The sequence below is a fragment of the Eschrichtius robustus genome, chromosome 7 (genome assembly GCF_028021215.1).
Source record: "Eschrichtius robustus isolate mEscRob2 chromosome 7, mEscRob2.pri, whole genome shotgun sequence".
Lineage (NCBI taxonomy): Eukaryota > Metazoa > Chordata > Mammalia > Artiodactyla > Eschrichtiidae > Eschrichtius > Eschrichtius robustus.
In genome coordinates this window covers 107,982,331-107,996,649 of record NC_090830.1, presented here as the reverse complement: position 1 = coordinate 107,996,649, position 14,319 = coordinate 107,982,331, and the positions used below count along the sequence as shown (strand labels likewise).

Here is a 14,319-nt window from a genome sequence, read left to right as displayed (position 1 = left end):
GGAAGTAGGTCGGGTGGAACTGCCAGGAGTTAAGGGCAGGAAACAGAAGAGGCCGTGTTTCGTGAAGTGAGAGACACACCATTTCAGATCCTGCCCCGATAATGGCAGAATGGATTTTCCAAACACCAGGAAATCAGACAGGGGCACACAGAGATGTGAGCACATTTCTGTTAGAATAACAAAAATAAAAAATATAAGAGGAGTTGGTCAAGAGGCAGGAAGGGCTTCCTTTCAAGGAGCCAATGAGTACTGACATGTGCTTTCCTCAAAGTCAAAGGTTTGAGAGGAACAACTGGCTGGTCTCTACTGAAGGATCTCCCAGAGAAATGAATCCAAGAGAAAGAGTGTGAAAACAACCTAACTGTCCAACACCAGAGGACTGGCTAAGTGACAGCACAGTCACACAATGGGACACAATGCAGTCACTAAAGATAATGCTGCAGATTAATATTCACTGAAGTGAAAAATGTCCAAGACACATTATTACGTGCAGAAAGCAAGCGATAAAACAGTAGGTACAATATAATCCCTTTTCTCACGTTTAACATGGAGATGAAGATAATAGTACCCCCCTTATGGGGGTGTTATAAGAATTTAATTAATTAATATATGCAAAGTGCTTAGCAGTACCTGGAGCATGTAAATGTCATACAGCATGACGATTATTATTATCATCACTTCTTTTAAGTATTCAGGTCAAAATTCTGACCCCTGGGGTGTTTTGGAATTCAGAATTTTTCAGATTTTACAAAGGTGCCTAATTACGGAACACATTCAGTGTGTCTGAGGCAGCAATTCACAACCAAACCCATTAAAATTTCTGCAGTGAACCATGACTATTCACACTAAGTGGGCTAACTAAAGACTATAAATAGTATCACATCAGTTAGGATCAGGTTGTACAGCCAAAGAAATTTGCTGCAGACTTAGAAAACAAAAGCAAAAACAAAAAACAGCTTCCTGTTTCCTGACGTTTTTACTTTCTGGAATTATAGATGAGGGATTGTCGGTCTGTGTTCTATGTAGGCATCAGGAAAGCCTGAAAGCACTGCACTGTGACAATGCTGTTGCTGGTTGATGGAGTTGCAGCCCGTTATTATTTTTGCCTTTTGACTTTGTTATGTTTTAATTTTTCTGCAATGAGTATTCATTATTATTATTTTGCCTATAGTTTCCTGAATTTTAATCTATTCAGATGAATTTAACACAGGAGGAATAATGCATTGCTCCATGGACCTCAAAAGGATCTTAGTCAGCACCACGTTCACAATTCTCATTTTTGCCCTTAAGAAAATATTTTTCTAATGAACATGGAACACTTAAGGAGATGGAGTGGATTTTTCAAATCCTTTTCTTGGGTCTTTAAGCCAGTCCCAGACAATAGTCAATATCCAGGAAGATGAAGAACCCTAGAACCTTAACTTAACTAGGGCTTACCTACTATCTCCTGCTAAGTATGTACTGGTTTTATATTAAAAAGTAAAACAACAATAACAGCAACAACAAACTAGAAAAGAAATCGTGAGAATGTGGGGGGGAAAGAGGGGGAAGTCTGCATGGACAGAGTCGATGGAATGAAGGAAAAAGGAGCAGGTGAGGCAGAGTGCTCTTTCCTGCCTGGTGAGGAAGGGAGTGGGAGGGGGTTCAGCGGAGCAAGGAAACAGGTAGAAGGACAGCAAGTGAGCAGCAGAGAAGAGTGAACTGTTTCAAGAGCCAGGAAGGAGATGTAGGTAGTTGAGCAAGCTGTGGTCGAGTAAAGTGGAGAGGCAGCTGCTGGAGGCTGACTTTGCAGCTGAGGAGAGGGCAGGGCCCCAAGGGGAAGTGTCCATGTCAAAAGGCCTGTCTGTGGAGGCCCTGCTGAGCCCTAGAGGCAGTAGAACTGGGGCCCTTTTCTGCTCAGCTACTTGGGCGCTTGAACAATTTGAGGAGGGAAATTACACGATCAGGAGGAAATTTCAGTGAATGTATGTAGAGTTTTCTAGTGGCTGAGAATTTCTTAGAATGAAAAACTAGGAATGTGAAAAAAGATATATGTATATGATTTTAAATAATATGTATTATTTCTATATAATATATAATATTGTATGATAAGATTGGATTGCTGATTGTAGAGGGACTTCTGCCAGAAGGTTGGCCAGACTTGGAAAGGGAAGTGACCTCAAGCCAATGGAATTCACAGAAGAACAGGGATGCAAAGGACTTGCAGAAAGTCTAAACAGAAATGGAGCTTTTGATCAGGCCAGTCATGGGGCAGACTTCAAAGACATCGAAAGGTAGAAAGTGCCAGGTGAGGAGGAGATCATGTACCCACAAAGCTAATGGTCCCAAGCTACTTGGCCTGAGCCCTGCTCTGAGGACCCAAGTCCAACTGCTGGTGGGGGGAGGCTGAGGAGCGCCAATCTCAGGGGAAGAAGACCTTCCCTCCACAGAAAGCTCCAGGAGGCAATAGCCCTCTCACAGCTCTCAGAGGACCTGCACCCCAACCCTACTATCAGTCCACAAACTGCCCAGGACAGGATGCTCAGATTTCTTACCCAGTTACCAAGCATAACTCACGTGGGAATCTGGGCCTGCTGGGACAGCTAGCCGTTTATGGCCTCGAACTACCTGGGGCAAGCCTGAGTAAGGAGCGTCGGAGCAGCAGTGGTTCTTAAACTAGGCCGTGAGAAACCCTGGGCCAAGGTGGTCTACAGTTCAAACAGAAGTCTTATGCATTTGCAGATAGAATGAGTTCTCTTTTAAAAAATATTACTTATTTCTCATGATAAAATTAATATATATTTTTTCATCAGAAAAATTAAAAGAAGAAAAGTAATCCATAATCTTAACTCCACATATTTAGGTATATTTCCTTCCAGGCTCTTTTTCTGTGATAGACTGATCAATAAGATATTTACAAGTATAATTAGATATACTTATGAATAATAACAGTTAATTGCAATATAGTGTATAATAAATATAATATAATATATTAATAATATGTCATACATTACATAATAATGTATAATATAATATATATTATAATCTTATATTAATAATAATAGTTCACATTATTAATATTATATTACTACTAATAAACAACATTTAACTATCATTATTGTTTAATTAATATTTCTTGAATGGTTACCAGGGCCAACTACTGTTCTAAACCCTTTAGAAAGCATACAATTTTCATAATAACCCTATGAGGCAGAAATTTTATTATTCCTATTTAACAGTAAAAAAAACTGAGGAACAGAGAAGTAAAGAAATTTGTCCAAGGCCACACAGTAGTAAGTAAGAAGCTGGGATACAAACCTAAATCTGACTGTGGAGCCTGCATTTTTAGCTAAGATATACACTATATCATATATAGTTTTGAGTTGAGATTTTTCATTAAATATTATATTGCATGTGTTTCCCACATCATAAAAAGAATTTACTTAATGTTAAGTTTTTGCCTTATAGCTTTTCATAATTTTTTGGTCCCTGCCACCACTTGTTTATCCTAGAATCAAGTAGAAGAAAATACCTGATTTAGTTTAAACCTACATGTTTATTTAATATAGCTGTACATAAACTATATATTTATTTAATATGTCAATATTTGAGTGTTAAAAAGGAAATTGTGCTGCCCAGGAGCTCCACCCCATGACTAAAAGCAAACAAACGCTCCTGTCATTTTCTCAAATTCTGCCTCTTCTGTCCCTCTGTTCCTGACCTGTAAGCATCTCTTCACTTATTTGGCCAACATTTTCTGAGCAGCTGTGATGTGCCCGTTAGTTGGGTCCAATGGTCTGTAGGCACAGTCTGGGCCCTCAGGAGCTCTTTGTTCCATGGAGGAGACGGATGATTGAATCCATCATAGAGTGATGCAAGTTGGAGTAGCAAGAGGTGGGGGAGGGGAAATGGGAGGGAGCTAAGCTGGGAAAGTGCCCAGAGAGAGGCTCTCTGACCGGAGTCCTGAGGAAGGAAGGGAGGGAGGGCAGTGCCAGCATAGGGAGCAAAATGTGCAGAAGTGTGGAGGCTAAATGAAACAGCAAGGCCCATTCATGGGAACTATAAATATGCTTTAAGGTGAGGGTGGTTGTTTGGGGGGTGGAGAGGAGCAGAGAGAGAGGATGGTGAGGAAGGGAAGGCAAATACCACAAGGTAATTAGGGATTAAAACCTACTATGAAGATTCATTGAGGGGGTTGAAACAGGCAAAGAACATGCTTATTTTGCTTTGGAAAGTCATTCTGGTGGAGAACAGATGGGAGAGACAGACTCCAGGCAGGAAGACCAGTTAGGAGGCTTGAGTTAGGAGAAGAAGAGAAGAAGTGATGGGGGCTTGAATTAGGATGTAAGGCAGTGGGGATGGAGAGAAGGGAATGCAATCAAAGCAGAAAGAAAGTCATATCTCTTGGATGTGGGAACTGGATCTGGTTGATGAAGGAGAGGGAGGAGGAGAGGGTGACCCAGGCTCTTGGCTTAGGCCATTGGGTGGATGGTGGGTAGGTGGTGGTGCCTACACCAAGATGGGGACTATCAGAACCAGTTTATAAATTTCCGTTTTGGAAACATTGAGTTTTAAGTATCTAGCCAGCAGTTGGAGATATGTCTCTGAACGTATGAGAGAAAACTGGACTGGGATTATAGATTTTGGAGGCAGCAGGATTTGGATGGTAATTGAACTTGGACTGCCTGGAAGAGATCATCCAATGACGGTGTATACACTGAAAGAAAAGCAGATCTGAGACCCTGGGAAACACCAATGTATATGGAGCAGGAGGAGGAAAACTGTCCACAGAGCAGACAGAATGAGAGATCAGAGAGATTATTGGAGGAAAACCAGGAGAGATGGTGGCCCAGAAGCCAGAGACAGAGAAAGACACAAGGAGTCAACAATCAGCAGAGTCAAATATGACTAAACTGTGAAGTGGAAGAGTGGGGAATTCCCTGGCGGTCCAGTGGTTAGGGCTTCGTGCTTTCACTGCTGAGGGTGCAGTTTCTATCCCTGGTTGGGGAACTAAGATCCTGCAAGCCGAGCTGCGAGGCTAAAAAAAAAAATTAAAGAAAAAAAATAATGGGACAGAGTGTCTGGAGAGGAAGAATTTGAAGATGGAGGAGACACAAAGACCCACAACTGTCTCGTTTGATGATGATAGTGATGATGATGGCTTATCCCTTACTATGTGTCAGAAACTCTGTTATTGTTTTCAAGTAATTTTTACAAAGCTTTCTATGATGGAATTTTCACATATGCACAGATAACAAATATCAACATTTTGCCAATCTTGTTTCATCTAAAAAAAATAAACTGGACAAAGGGATTGGAAAGTTCATATAAAAATAAATGTCTGGGCCATAAAACACATTTTAACAAATTTAAAAGAATAGAAATCCTATAGAAGTATGCTCTCAGACCACAATGGGCTTAAACTAGAAATGAATAACAGAAAGATAGTTGGAAAATTCCAAAATATTTGGAGATTTAATAACATACTTCTAAATGATACATGGGTCAAAGAAGAAATCTCAAGAGAAATTTAAAAAACATTTTGAACTAAATGAAAATGAAAATACAGCTTATCAAAATTTGTGAAATGTAGCAAAAAGAGTGCTTAGAGGGAAATTTATAGCATTGTATGTATATATTAGAAAAGAAGAAAGATCTATCAATAATCTAAGCTTCCTTGCCATTTTTTTAAAGCTATTGCTTATTGTTATCTACAAAGTGGTCTATTTACTCATTTATTCAAGTTTTTATAGGTCTTAGAAAAGATTTTTTTTTCAGGAAGTCATAGGCACTTTGGTTTTTTTCTCTATACTTATGTTTTTAGTGTTATTGAAAATAACAATATTAATTTGTTATATTAGCCCAGGGAGTTATTACTGGCAAAGGTATACTTTTTCTAATTAGCTATTATACTTAATTCTGTTCTTGGTTCTAGCTCTTTCTCTTTATTTTTTCATTAAAATGACAATAAAACTAGGGTAATTTGTTTTATCCTCTAATGTATATGTATATATATGTATATATATGTGTGTGTGTGTGTGTGTGTGTATATATATATATATATATATATATATATATATATATAAAATTTTTCATGCATGATTTTTTTGTTCTGGCAATTACTGGGTACTTGTGATTCCAAGACATTTTGGACAGATACTAAAATAATTAATTGTGTTATTTCACTCTTGAGTATCTCACAGACCATTGGCTTGATTTGTGATCTTTTTTATTCTCCAATATATGCATTCAATGCTACAAATTTCCCTCTAACCACTGTTTTTACTGTATCCCACAAATTTTGATGTTATAGATTTTTTAATTTAATTCAAAAAAAGTTTAAACTTCTAAGACTTTGACTCATGTGTTACATAGAAGTGTGTAGTTTAAACTCAAAATATTTTGTTACGTTCCATCTTTCTGTTATTGGTTTTTAGTGTAATTCCATTGTGAATGAAAGTAAACTTTGTATGATTACTATTATTTTAAATTTGTTAAGGTGCTTTTAAAAAAAAATTATGTTAAGGTGTTTTTTTATGCCCCAGAATATGGTCTATCTTAGTGAATGTTCCGTTGTGAGCTTGAGGAGAATGTATATTCTACAGTTGTTGGATGAAATAATCTATAAATGTCACTTATATCCAGTTGATAGATGGTACTGTTGAATTCAAGTATGTCCTTACTGATTTTCTGCCTGCTGGACCTGTCCATTTCTTAGAAAATCTACTGGAGTCTCCCACTAGAATAGTGGATTCCTCAGTTTTAACACTGTGTATTTTTTAAAAAATTAAACAATGTATTTAAACTGAAAAAAAAAAAAAGATAGTTGAACTACCTCTAAATAAAGATAATTTTTCAAAAGAAAAAAAAAATAATCTAAGCTTCCACTTTACGAAACTAGAGAAAGTAAAGAAATACTAGTCTAAAGCAACCAGAAAAAAAGAAATAGAAAAATTAAAGCAAATATCAATAAAATGAAGACAGAAAAACAAGAGAGAAAAAGCAATGAAACAAAAATCTGGTTCTTTGAAAAAAATCAACAAAAACAATAAACGTCTTGCCAGGTTAAATTTTTTAAAAAAGAGAGAAGACACAAATAACAAATATCAGAAGTGGAAGAGGAGTCATCTCTACTAGACAACAAAAGGACAATAAAAGAATATTATGAACAAACTTTATGCCCACAAATTTGATACCTTAGATGAAATGGACTAATTCGTTGAAAGATAGAAGCTACTAAAACTCATACAAGGAGAAAAAGATAATCTAAATAGGCCTATACCTATTAAAGAAATCAAATCAATAATTAGTAACTTTCCAAAACAGAAAGCACCAGACCCAGATAGGTTCACTAGTGAATTCTACCAAACATTTAAAAAATAAATGATACCCATTCTATATAATCTCTTCCAGAAAATAGAAGCAGAGGGGACACTTCTTAACTCATTGTAAGATTCCAGTATAACCTTAATACCAAAACCAGATAAATATATTACAAGAAAAGAAAACTATGGACCAAGGTCTCTTATGAATATAGATGGAAAAGTCCTCAACAAAATATTAGCAAATCGAACCCAACAATGTATAAAAAATTATACATCACAACCCAGTGGGATTTATTCCAAGTATATCAGGCTGGTTCAACATTCAAAAATCAATTAATATAATACATCACATCAACAGGCTAAAGAAGAAAAACCATATGACCACAACAATAAATGAAGAAACAGCATTTGACAAAATCTATTTTTCATTCATTATAAAAACTCTCAGCAAACTAAGGCTAGAGGAGAACTTCCTCAACTTATTTAATAAAGAACATCTAGAAAAACTTACTGCCAGCATTGTTCTTTTTTTTTTTTTCCACATCTTTATTGGAGTATAATTGCTTTACAATGGTGTGTTAGTTTCTGCTGTATAACAAAGTGAATCACTATACATATACGTTTATCCCCATTTCTTCTCCCTCTTGCGTCTCCCTCCCACCCTCCCTATCCCACCCCTCTAGGTGGACACAAAGCACTGAGCTTATCTCCCTGTGCCAGGTGGCTGCTTCCCACTGCCAGCATTGTTCTTAATGATGAGAAAATAGATGCTTTCCCCCCTGACCAGGAACAAGGCAAGGATGTCCCCTCTACCACTCCTATTCAATATTTTACTGGAAGTCCTAGATAATACAAAAAGATAAAAAAGATTGGTAAAGAAGAAATAAAACTGGTTTTGCTCACAGATGACATGATTGTCTATGTAGAGAGTCCCAAAGAATCGACGCAAAAACTCCTAGAACTAATAAGCTATGATAGCAAGATTGTAAGATAAAAGGTCAACTGCTTTCCTATATGTCAACAGTGAACAATTGGAATTTGAAATTAAAAACACAATACCATTTACCTTAGCACTGAAAAAAAGAGAAATGCTTAGGTATAAATCTAACAAAAAATATACAGAATCTATATGAGGAAAAATATAAAACGTTGATGAAAGAAATCAAAGAAGAGCTAAATAAATGGAGAAATATTACATGTTCATGGATAGGAACACTTAATATTGTTAAGATATCAATTCTTCCCAACTTGATCTATAGATTCAATTTAGTCCCAATCAAAATCCCAGCAAGTTTTTTATTTTTTGTGGATAACAACAAATTTATTATAAAGTTTATATAGAAAGGCAAAAGACTGAGAATAGCCAACTCAATGCTAAAAAAAGAACAAATTTGGAGAACTGACAAGACTTACTTTAATGCTACAGGAATCAAGATGGTGTGGTATTGACAAAAGAAGAGACAAATAGATCAATGGAACAGAATAGAGAGTCCAAATGTAGACCCATACAAAAAGACTCTTAAAACTCAACAATAAGAAAACAAACAACCTGATTGAAAAAAGGGGCAAAAGATCTGAACAGACACTTCACCAAAAGAGTTATACAGATGGCCAATAAGCATATGAAGAGATACTCAACAGCATATGTCATTAGGGAACTGCAAACTAAAACAATAATGAAATACCAACACAAAACTATGAGAATGGCTAGAATACAAAACACTGACAATACCAAATGCCAGAGAGGATGCAGGGCAATAGGAACTCTCATTCATTGTGGATAGGAATGCAAAATGGTACAGCCACTTTGGAAGACAGTTTGGCAGTTTCTCACAAAGCTACACATAATCTGGCCATACAATCCAACAATTGTGCTCCTAGGTACTTCCCCAATTGAGATGAAATTATGTCCACAAAAGAACCTGCACACGAATATTTCTGGTAGCTTTAATCATAACTGTTAAAGACTAGAAGCAACCAAGATGTGCATAAATATGTGAATGGATAAACAAACTGATATATCCATACAATACAATATAACATTATTTGGTGATAAAAAGAAATGAGCTTGGGCTTCCCTGGTGGCGCAGTGGTTGAGAATCTGCCTGCCAATGCAGGGGACACGGGTTCGAGCCCTGGTCTGGGAAGATCCCACATGCCGCGGAGCAAATGGGCCCGTGAGCCACAATTGCTGAACCTGCGCGTCTGGAGCCTGTGCTCCGCAACAGGAGAGGCCGCGACGGTGAGAGGCTCGCGCACCGCGATGAGGAGTGGCCCCCGCTCGCCGCAACTAGAGAAAGCCCTCGCACAGAAGCGAAGACCCAACACAGCCAAAAATAAATAAATAAATAATTAATTAATTAAAAAAAAAAAGAAAAAATTCCTTCCAACAGCTCACAGGCATTGCAAGTGATACACTATTTAGGATAAAGAACAAAATGGATCACACTTTCAAAAGAATTCTGAGAGCAATTCAAAAAAAAAAAAAAAAAGAAATGAGCTCTCAACCACAAAAAGACATGATGGAAAGTTAAATGCACATTGCTGTTAAAGAAGCCAGTCTGAAAAGGCTATATACTGTATGACTTTGGGAAAAGGCAAACTATAGAGACTCTAAAAAGATAAATGATTGCCAGGAGTTCAGGGGTGTTAGGGGTGGGATGAATAAGTGGAGCACAGTGGATTTTTAGTATAGTAAAATGATTCTGTGTGATACTGTAATGGTGGACACAAGGCATTACACATTTGCCAAAACTCATAGAAATGCACAACACAGAGAACCTTAATATAAACTATTGGCTTCAGTTAATAGTGATGTTATCCTATTGGTTCATTAATTGTAACAAATGTACCATATTAATGCAAGATGTTAATAATAGAAATTCTGTGTGTGTGTGTGTGTGTGTGTGTGTGTGTGTGTGTGGTGGGAGAGTATTTGGGAAGAGGGTATATGCAAACTCTCTGTATCATCTCCCCAATTTTTCTGTAAATCTAAAACTGTTGTAAAAAATAGTCTATAAACTAAAAAACATGTTTGAGAATAATTTTTAAAAATTTAAAAAGGATATGGGAGGAGGGAGGGCTGAGACTAACTAGGTTCACACTCAATATCCAGCTACGAAAGACTTCATTTCTGTGCTTCCCTTTCAGATAGGGGTATAAATAAACCTGTTAGGTGGGACTTCCAGAAAAGCTCCTAAAAAGGAGGTCAGACAGCTGCATGTTATCTTATTGCTCTTCCCCACTCTGCTTGCTTCCTAACTGGAATAAGGAATATATGGCTGGGGCTTCAGCAGCCATCTTGGAGCATGAGGCAATATTGAGGGTGGCAGCCACTGCTAAGGATGGCTGAGGAGAGTAATAGAAGGAGCCTGGATTCTTGATGAACATGGTGCTACCATGCCAACCCTGGCCTACTATGCCAGACTTCTTTTACATGAAAGAAATAAACTTATTTCTTGTTTAAGCTTCTGTTATTTGTATCTACATTACTAGCTAAACACAATTCCTACCTTATATACAAGATAATAAAACGTACTGTAATGCTATTATAATAAAACCATACATAGCATAGGAATAAATAATACAAGTGGAACCTAAGAAAGATTCCAGAAACAAATTCAAGTGGGTACTTAATATAAATAAAAATAACATTTTGTTTAGAGGGAGAAAGATGGCTTACTTAATATATGGTGCTGGCAGAACTGACTATCCATCTGGAAGAAAACATGGTTACACTTCTACCCCACATTTTATGCAAAAATAAACTCCAGATGGATTAGAAGTCTAAATGTGAAATATAAAAATATTAGATACAAATGCGAGGAATTATTTATAAGATCATAAAGTAAAAAAGACCTTCTGAAGGAAAAGGTAAAATCCAGAAACACTAAGGGTCATTACCTGAAAATAATAGTCATACATTACCTCTTAAAAGTGAACATATTTTTTATAGCAAAAGAAACTATAAACAAAATCAAAAGACAAATGACAGACTAAATACTTAAAATATAGATAACAAAGGACAAATGTTGCTAATGTACCTTAGCGCCTACAAACCAAATGAAAGAAGACAATCAATCCAATTAAAATTTGACAAAGCATTCAACAGGCAATTCCAGAAAAAAAAGTAAATCATCAGCAATATGAAAAGATTCTCAACCTCAATGGTGTTCAAGAAAATTCAAATTAGTACAATAAAGAATACAGCATTTTGATCCATTAGACTGTCAAAAATGAAAAATACTGGTGAGATTATCAATATGGGTTGTAATGCTAATTTCTACAGCCTTTCTGGAAAGTATTACAACAATATGTGTTTTAAAATTCACATATCCCTCAACCCAGCAATCCTATTTTTTGTAATCTCTCCTACAGAAAGATAACACCAGTACATAAAGAAATATGTTCAAGGAAATTTATTTATTTATTTAAAAATATGGAATGCTACATGAATTTGCGTGTCATCCTTGTGGTGGGGGCCATGCTAATAATCTTTTCTGTATGGTTCCAATTTTAGCATGTGTGCTGCTGAAGCTAGCACTCAAGGAAATTTATTGTGGCCTGGCTTTGTAGAGGCAAAAAGATGCACCTCACCTGAAGAAAAATAAGAATTTACCATGAGCTGCATCAGTAGAAGACAGTTGATATATTATGGTACCATGGAGTATTATGCAACTTTTGAAAGAACGAGTAAGATATGTCTGAATCAATGGACGTTTCAAGTTCTTAAATGTCTACTTGAGGACTGGGTTTACTTAGGCAACAGAAGAAACAATTTGTATTTCATCTATTACATAAGGAGTAACCTGTGGAAACCTGAGTTAATTGGCACCATATTTCTTTTTTTTTCAGTTTTTTTACATTGAAGTATAGTTAATTTACAATGTTGTGTTAGTTTCAAGTGTACAGAAAAGTGATTCAGTTATATATATATATTCTTTTTCAGATTCTTTTCCATTATAGGTTATTACAAGATATTGAGTATAGTTCCCTGTGCTATACAGTAGGTCCTTGTTGTTTACCTATTTTATATATAGTTTTAAGTATATGTTAATCCCAAACTCCTAATTTATCCCTCCTCATGCCCTTTCCCCTTTGTTAACCATGAGTTTGTTTTCTATGTCTGTGAGTCTATTTCTGTTTTGTGAATAAGTTCATTTGTATCATTTTTTAGATTCCACATATAAGTGATATCATATGATATTTGTCTTTCTCTGGCTTACTTCACTTAATATGATAATCTCGAGGTCCATCCATGTTGCTGCAAATGGCATTATTTCATTCTTTTACCATATTTCTGATATATTCCTGTGATGTTTTAGCATTCCTTACAGAGTGGCATCTCAGGCAACTGTCCAGCTGATCTATCTCTTTACTGGGCTCAAGATGCTAGTGATTTTAGATCTGACAATAGAGGAGTAGCTCTATTGGAACAATCCTACCACAGGTAGTGTGATAAACTCTGGAAAAAACAAACAGAAACAACAAGTACCTAAATGCTCTAGAGAGTAACAGGAAGCAGGCAGACACTGAGGGGAGTCAACATTTAGAAGGGAACAGCACTGGGTTTCTCAGTTTTATGGCTTTTTGCCAGAGAGCCGGCCCCAGTCTGTGTCCTGTGAGGCAGCTAAAATTCAGGTAGATCATACACAGTCGAACTGTTTTTTTTTTTTTTAATGAAATAAAGTTTAAAAAAAATTTATAATAGATACGATTACAAGGAGGCTTAGATAGACTTAATTTAATAGGCATAAATGACTGTTTAATTTCCCCCCAAATCAACAGGCTCAGCTAATATGTTTGCAGCATTTCACTCTTGCTCTGTATCCACAAGTTTATTTCATCTATCAACTTCTTTTTGGTGGAGGCAAGCACGCATTGATTTATCTGTTATGCAGCAGTTGTTTATGAGAAGCCCTTATAGGAGCCGTGAGTAGTTATGGACTTTACTATTAGTAGAATCAAATAGATAGCAAATATTTTGCTATCTGCCACTGATCAAGAATAAAAAATCAGGGAACAGAAATGTTATGCTATAATTTCCGATAGACTATTAAATATTTAGAAAGGTGTATTAAAAATAGAGTTTACGGGCTTCCCTGGTGGCGCAGTGGTTGAGAATCTGCCTGCTAATGCGGGGGACACGGGTTCGAGCCCTGGTCTGGGAAGATCCCACATGCTGCGGAGCAACTAGGCCCGTGAGCCACAACTACTGTGCCTGCGCGTCTGGAGCCTGTGCTCCGCAACAAGAGAGGCCACGACAGTGAGAGGCCCGCGCATTGCGATGAAGAGTGGCCCCCGCTTGCCACAACTAGAGAAAGCCCTCGCACAGAAACGAAGACCCAACACAGCCAAAAATCAATCAATCAATAAATTTAAAAATAGAGTTTACATATTTAAGGATAGAGTCACATTGTGCGTGTATGTGAAATGGATTAAACTATTGGCAGACTGCTGTTAAATAAGAGCTCAGATTCTTACATCAAGTGCAGTATAAACCAACAGTTTCAATTGCCTATTAATAAACAATATCCACATAATAGAGCTCATCGATATTTGGTAGTAGAGGTACAGTCAAACTGTTTTGAAGACTCAAAAGATACAGCAGCTGGAAAGGGAGGGGCACTGTCTCAGAAAGGGGAGAGCAAGAGAGGGGAGCTCCAAACCCTACCCAAACCTCTGCTGAATCTTTTTTTTTTTTCTTAATTTAGCCAATGCTCCAAATTACTATGTGATGACACCTTTGATTCTATAGACCATCTACCAAGACAATATTAGTTGGCAAAAGAGATGATTTTAGATGGTACATGGACAATGCATTAAATGACATTTAATTACATAATGAGAAAATTATTCCCTTCAATTCTCTTTTCGTCCTTGAAGTTAAATCAAACAGAAAGTTTCATTCTGGTGCGGGTGTGACTTGAACCCCTAATATCTGCTAATCTACCTTTTCAACAGAGAGTTGGCTGCAGGCTAAGGACCTTCCAGCATTTGTGTTTTCTTGATTTTA

General features: G+C 36.8%; 1 non-coding gene across 1 annotated transcript; it reads right to left on the bottom strand.

The window, feature by feature from the left end:
• Window positions 1–11,736: 11,736 nt before the first annotated feature.
• Window positions 11,737–11,847, bottom strand: LOC137767914 (U6 spliceosomal RNA). The gene has a single exon (XR_011074604.1). It is a non-coding gene; the product is annotated as a U6 spliceosomal RNA (small nuclear RNA).
• Between the last annotated feature and the right edge of the window lie 2,472 nt (window positions 11,848–14,319).